Here is a 7,496-nt window from a genome sequence, read left to right on the forward strand (position 1 = left end):
TCACAAATAGCCTGAACCTTGACAGGATCCATCTCGATGGAAGAGGGGGAAAAAATATATCCCAAAAAGGAAATCTTTTGAACCCCAAAAACGCACTTAGAACCCTTCACACACAAGGAATTAGACCGCAAAACCTGAAAAACCCTCCTGACCTGCTGGACATGAGAGTCCCAGTCATCCGAAAAAATCAAAATATCATCCAGATACACAATCATAAATTTATCCAAATAATCACGGAAAATGTCATGCATAAAGGACTGAAAGACTGAAGGGGCATTTGAAAGACCAAAAGGCATCACCAAATACTCAAAGTGGCCCTCGGGCGTATTAAATGCGGTTTTCCACTCATCCCCCTGCTTAATTCGCACCAAATTATACGCCCCACGGAGATCTATCTTAGAGAACCACTTGGCCCCCTTTATGCGAGCAAACAAATCAGTCAGCAGTGGCAACGGATATTGATATTTAACGGTGATTTTATTCAAAAGCCGATAATCAATACACGGCCTCAAAGAGCCATCTTTCTTAGCCACAAAGAAAAAACCGGCTCCTAAGGGAGATGACGAAGGACAAATATGTCCCTTTTCCAAGGACTCCTTTATATATTCTCGCATAGCAGCATGTTCAGGCACAGACAGATTAAATAAACGACCCTTAGGGTATTTACTACCCGGAATCAAATCTACGGCACAATCGCACTCCCGGTGCGGAGGTAATGAACCAAGCTTAGGTTCTTCAAAAACGTCACGATATTCAGTCAAGAATTCAGGAATCTCAGAGGGAATAGATGATGAAATGGAAACCACAGGTACGTCCCCATGCGTTCCCTTACATCCCCAGCTTAACACAGACATAGCTTTCCAGTCAAGGACTGGGTTATGAGATTGCAGCCATGGCAATCCAAGCACCAACACATCATGTAGGTTATATAGCACAAGAAAGCGAATAATCTCCTGGTGATCCGGATTAATCCGCATAGTTACTTGTGTCCAGTATTGAGGTTTATTGCTAGCCAATGGGGTGGAGTCAATCCCCTTCAGGGGTATAGGAGTTTCAAGAGGCTCCAAATCATACCCACAGCGTTTGGCAAAGGACCAATCCATAAGACTCAAAGCGGCGCCAGAGTCGACATAGGCATCCGCGGTAATAGATGATAAAGAACAAATCAGGGTCACAGATAGAATAAACTTAGACTGTAAAGTGCCAATTGAAACATACTTATCAAGCTTCTTAGTACGCTTAGAGCATGCTGATATAACATGAGTTGAATCACCGCAATAGAAGCACAACCCATTTTTTCGTCTAAAATTCTGCCGTTCACTTCTGGACAGAATTCTATCACATTGCATATTCTCTGGCGTCTTCTCAGTAGACACCGCCAAATGGTGCACAGGTTTGCGCTCCCGCAGACGCCTATCGATCTGGATAGCCATTGTCATGGACTCATCCAGACCCGCAGGCACAGGGAACCCCACCATAACATCCTTAATGGCATCAGAGAGACCCTCTCTGAAATTCGCCGCCAGGGCGCACTCATTCCACTGAGTAAGCACAGCCCATTTACGGAATTTCTGGCAGTATATTTCAGCTTCGTCTTGCCCCTGAGATAGGGACATCAAGGCCTTTTCCGCCTGAAGCTCTAACTGAGGTTCCTCATAAAGCAACCCCAAGGCCAGAAAAAACGCATCCACATTGAGCAACGCAGGATCCCCTGGAGCCAATGCAAAAGCCCAATCCTGAGGGTCGCCCCGGAGCAAGGAAATCACAATCCTGACCTGCTGAGCAGGATCTCCAGCAGAGCGAGATTTCAGGGACAAAAACAACTTGCAATTATTTTTGAAATTTTGAAAGCAAGATCTATTCCCCGAGAAAAATTCAGGCAAAGGAATTCTAGGTTCAGATATAGGAACATGAACAACAAAATCTTGTAAATTTTGAACTTTCGTGGTGAGATTATTCAAACCTGCAGCTAAACTCTGAATATCCATTTTAAACAGGTGAACACAGAGCCATTCCAGGATTAGAAGGAGAGAGAGAGAGAAAGGCTGCAATATAGGCAGACTTGCAAGAGATTCAATTACAAGCACACTCAGAACTGAAGGGGAAAAAAAAAAAAAAAAAAAATCTTCAGCAGACTTCTCTTTTCTCTCCTTTCTCTGTCAATTAATTTAACCCTTTTGTGGCCGGTCAAACTGTTATGGTTCTCAATGGCAAGAGAACATAGCCCAGCAAACATAAGAACTAGCTCTTGGAAGGATGGAAACTAAACTGACCATGAACTAAACCTGCCGCACAACTAACAGTAGCCGGGTAGCGTTTGCCTACGTTTTATCCCTAGACGCCCAGCGCCGGCCGGAGGACTAACTAATCCTGGCAGAGGAAAATATAGTCCTGGCTCACCTCTAGAGAAATTTCCCCGAAAGGCAGACAGAGGCCCCCACATATATTGGCGGTGATTTTAGATGAAAATGACAAACGTAGTATGAAAATAGGTTTAGCAAAATTGAGGTCCGCTTACTAGATAGCAGGAAGACAGAAAAGGCACTTTCATGGTCAGCTGAAAACCCTATCAAAATACCATCCTGAAATTACTTTAAGACTCTAGTATTAACTCATAACATCAGAGTGGCAATTTCAGATCACAAGAGCTTTCCAGACACAGAAACGAAACTACAGCTGTGAACTGGAACAAAATGCAAAAACAAACGAGGACAAAAGTCCAACTTAGCTGGAAGTTGTCTAGCAGCAGGAACATGCACAGAAAGGCTTCTGATTACAATGTTGACCGGCATGGAAGTGACAGAGGAGGAAGGTTAAATAGCGACTCCCACATCCTGATGGGAACAGGTGAACAGAGGGGATGATGCACACAAGTTCAATTCCACCAGTGGCCACCGGGGGAGCCCAAAATCCAATTTCACAACACCCTCCGTTCTGCTAAGGACCTGAGGTTAGCATCCTCAATAATCAGAACCTCCCACTCCCGCTTCCAAGTCCAAGTCTATTCACATGCTGCGCTGATTCTTTGGAATGCACTACCCAGGTTAATACGATTAATCCCCCAAACCCTCAGCTTTAAGCGTGGCCTAAAAACTCATTTACTCTGACTGGCCTACCGCCTCAACGCATTAACCTAACTATCCCTTTGTGGCCCATTTAAAATTTTTACTATAATCAGGTTCCTCGCATCATGTTCTCATACACTTTATGCAGTTAATATCCCTCTGTGTCTGTACTGCTACATAATTAGGCTGATAACCGGTTCATGCAGCTTTACATGAACACCCGATTCTTACACTATGGCTGGTCCGAACAATGAAAGCAATTGTTACCATCTACCTGTAGTGTCTCCCCTACCTTCCCTCATAGATTGCAAGCTTGGGAGCAGCAGGGCCCTCACTCCTCTTGGTATCTGTTTTGATCTATGTGATTATTGTTATGCTGTAATATCTATTGTATGTACAAATCCCCTCTAAAATGTAAAGTGCTGCGGAATATGTCGGTGCTATAAAAATAAAATTATTATTATTATTGTATCACTATGACCTATGTCCGGACTCTACGCATGAGTCATAATGTAGCACCAACAACAGTTTCTTGAAGAAAGTAGAACCCAACGTGTCAGTATATTGTCCAGGTAGTTGCTGGTGATGGAACCTGTCAGTGCTACCCCTGAGGTTTCATCGTGAAACTTACCAGCATTCCCTTTTTACAGAATTTGCTTTAAAGAGTGATTGTCATTTTCATTGTTATTTAATAAATTAATAGTACATGTGAAAATCAGATAAATCACAAAAGTTTAAAGTTTTTTTTATCAGAGAAATCTGCTTTCTCCTCCAGGACTGAAAAAAAATTCCATTTCACAGGTATTATCCATTTTCCGTCCAAGACTATCCGAATATTGAGAAAGAATGACAGTTGGTGCTTATAAAGTTCTATGGAACTTGTGGCAGAATTTCTGTCTCCGCCTCTAGCTCCTCCCCCTCCATAGAAGCTTGTGAGCTCTAACTATCATCTTCTCTCTCAGTAATGGGTAAATCTATAATAATAATAATAATATTTTTTTTATATAGCGCAAACATATTCCTCAGCACTTTACAATTAAGCAGGGACATGTACAGACAATAAATTCAGTACAAGTTAAGACAGTGACATTAGGAGTGAGGTCCCTGCTCGCAAGCTTACAATCTACAAGGAAGTGGGGGGGACACAATAGGTGAACAGTGCTTGTTATTTCAGGTCTGGCAATTATAATACATAGGGATTTTCATATAAAGCTGCATGATCCGGTCATCAGCCCGTGTGCTTAAGTGCAATAGTCAAGTATCAAGTGCAGTTATCGTGTGCATGGAGGGTGTGAAGACAGATGAATAGTAGGGGGCAGATTCAGAATAATATTTGGAAGGAGGGAACAGGGCAAAGTTAGTTGATGTGGTAGGTTTGTTTGAAGAGATGGGTTTTTAGAGCGCGCTTGAATAGGTCGGGGCTAGGTATCAGTCTGATCGTCTGGGGAAGTGCATTCCAGAGAGCTGGCGCAGCACGAGAGAAGTCTTGGAGACGAAGGTGCGAGGTTCGGATTACGGGGGATGTTAGTCTTAGGTAGAACGGAGGGCACGTGTAGGGCGATAGCCAGAGATGAGAGAGGAGATATAAGGCGGTGCAGAACTGTGGAGGGCTTTGTGGGTGAGAGAGATGAGTTTATACTGGACCCTGTAGCGAATGGATAGCTACCTAATGTTTTTTGGGGTAGCTAATGGGTCCGTTTTGCTAATTTATTCTGACGGAATATAGGCTGAACTGGATGGACAAATGTCTTTTTTCAGTCTTGCTAACTATGTTACTAACTATATATATAAATAGGAGAACAAAGAGTTTTACTGAACATACAATTTATTAAATCCAAAGAAAGACACAAGATTTACATAGTAAAAATGGATAATACATATCAAATGCAAAAAAGAGTGAACTACCCAGGTGAGTGTAAAATGACCTATGGGCCACACAGAGAACCAAGACAAAACCTGCTTGTGCACAGTAATAATGACATCCCAATGTCTCAATATAGTTTATGTGATTGGACCTTTCACCTATACCTAAGCATTTTACTGGTGGGCCACTAATCACTGCATTACAATGTTACTAACTGCATTGGCAAACGTCCACATAAAGATTTAACAATAATATTTACCCATGTAATGTTTGTCTGATTCCTGTGTGGGCCTCAGTCACCCCAACGCGCGTTTCGCGTGCTATCAGTAGCCTCGCTTCCTCAGGGGGCGTGGCTTGATCTAAATCCTAGTCCTGTTTTAATAGTAGGCCGTTCCGGTCACCTGACCTTGCGGCCACCTATCCGTGTTAAGTTAAAGTGCGCATGCGTCTGTATGGCGTTCCGTTGCCATGGTTACCCATGGCCTGGTTCACCGCCCCTGTGCTGATATGCATCTACTCCCAACAGATGCCTCATGTAGTCGTGGCATCATGCCGCTGTGGCAACCATCACTCGTGTCTTACCGCCAAGGTAAACACATCTAATGGCCTGTTGTAGAGCGCTAGTCTTGCATATCCCCGCTTCGTCAATCCACACGCTGTAACCCCGCCCACCCGGGTCACGTGAGCGGGCCGGCGCCAGGCCCGCACCATGCCCCCAGAGAGATGGGAATCCCAACGTGCGGAGAGAACAACAGCTGATAGGCATGTTAGACCATACTAAGAGGCATAAAAAGAATAAAGTGATATAGTGCTATTGTTTTATATAAGTGAAAAAGTGCATATTGTGCTTATGATATAAATGGTGACATTATAAACATACAGTAAAATACCATTAATAATATTATCCATACATCAATAACAGAAAAACAAATAATAAATTACACTACACTAGGATATAATTGCGGAAGAGGTCACTTCTATGAACTCACTCAACAAGGTGAGTTCAAGATAATATTCACCAACTATTGTGTCCATAGCATTCAGTTGATGTAATAATTTTTTGTGTCCAAAGTGTCCCTTTCTGATCTTTTCTTATTTATGACACCAATGTTTTTGCTGCCTCTTCATCTTACTGGTAAGACATCTTCTGATGTACTGATCATATCCACAAAGTTCATAGTGTATCCATCATTCCTAAATAGACTAAAATAATAAACTGAAAAAAGACAAAAACACTATTAAAATCACATAAAAACTAGGACAGAATGTAAAATCTGGATGGAGTTTATTCAAATGGAATGGGCTATTTCAGGAAAAGAGGATTATCAAAAGTATTATAAGTAGGAAGAGAAGCCATGCGCCTCATTCAACCCCTTTGGTGTAATGGTCCCCAAAATGGTTATCCATCTACATTCCCTCTGTGCTAATAGACGATGTATATCGCCCCCTCTGATCCCACATTGGATATGTTCAATACCCCTAACCCGGAGCATGTCAGGGTCACATCTATGATGTTCCTTAAAATGGCGTGGGATGGTTTTCAATTTCGTGATGTCCTTTTCTATTTTCGCCGCCATAATGTCCCTGACATGCTCCCGCGTACGGGTACCCAAACGTCTTGAAGTTAGCCCAATGTAGATTTTAGGACAACTGCATACTGCATAATAGATGACCTGAGTCGTATGACACGTAATGTGATGTTTAATGTGATAATTCTTTCCATCTACTGACTCAAATACAGATGTTCGACTAATATTTTTGCACGAAATGCAGTCTCCACATGGAAAACATCCCATGGGTGGGCCTCTAGAACCAAACGCATTTTTTGGAAGAGAGGGGACGTAATGACTGGAAACCAACATATCCAGGCCTGTGCGCCCTCGTTCGCCAATCTCTTCTTAGGGTATTGGGAGAGAGAGGTTTTTGGCGGGGGGGGGGGGGGGGGGGGGGCGCCCGGGCCGCAGACCATGTGCAGTGCTGGCTGAGGTACATTGATGACCTACTTATAATATGGCAGGGATCTGAGAATGAGCTACAGAACTTCATGCAGGATTTGAATCATAATAGATTTAATATTAAACTAACATATCAAACCAGTAAAACGGCGGTGGACTTCCTTGATGTCAAAATTGAGGTGGATGAATTTCGTTACCTGCAGACTGATGTCTATAGGAAGTCCACCTCCGTCAATTCCCTGCTACATGCAGATTCGAGTCACCCAGGTAGTACGATCAGAGCCATCCCGGTTGGGCAGCACCTCAGGATGAGAAGGATCTGTTCCTTCTGGACGTCATCATTGGACGTTCCGTCAGAAATCCAGAGAGTGTTGGGTTCGTCATCAGCACTTTCCAGTGTTTCTGGAGACAGTCCCTCATGGTGGTCCATTCTCCGTTGTATATAGATATAAACCGGATAACATTATCCTGCTTGGGTTTTCCTCTATTTTGGGGGTATAATAAGGCCTCGCGTGTTTGGGATTTCGCACTCAAGTACCCTCTCTTAATACTTCTATTGCTATAACCCCTAGATTTAAATCTTTCTCGGAGGTCTTCAGCTTGCTTTTCAAA

Source organism: Ranitomeya variabilis, chromosome 3 (assembly GCF_051348905.1).
Source record: "Ranitomeya variabilis isolate aRanVar5 chromosome 3, aRanVar5.hap1, whole genome shotgun sequence".
In the NCBI taxonomy this organism is placed as follows: Eukaryota; Metazoa; Chordata; class Amphibia; order Anura; family Dendrobatidae; genus Ranitomeya; species Ranitomeya variabilis.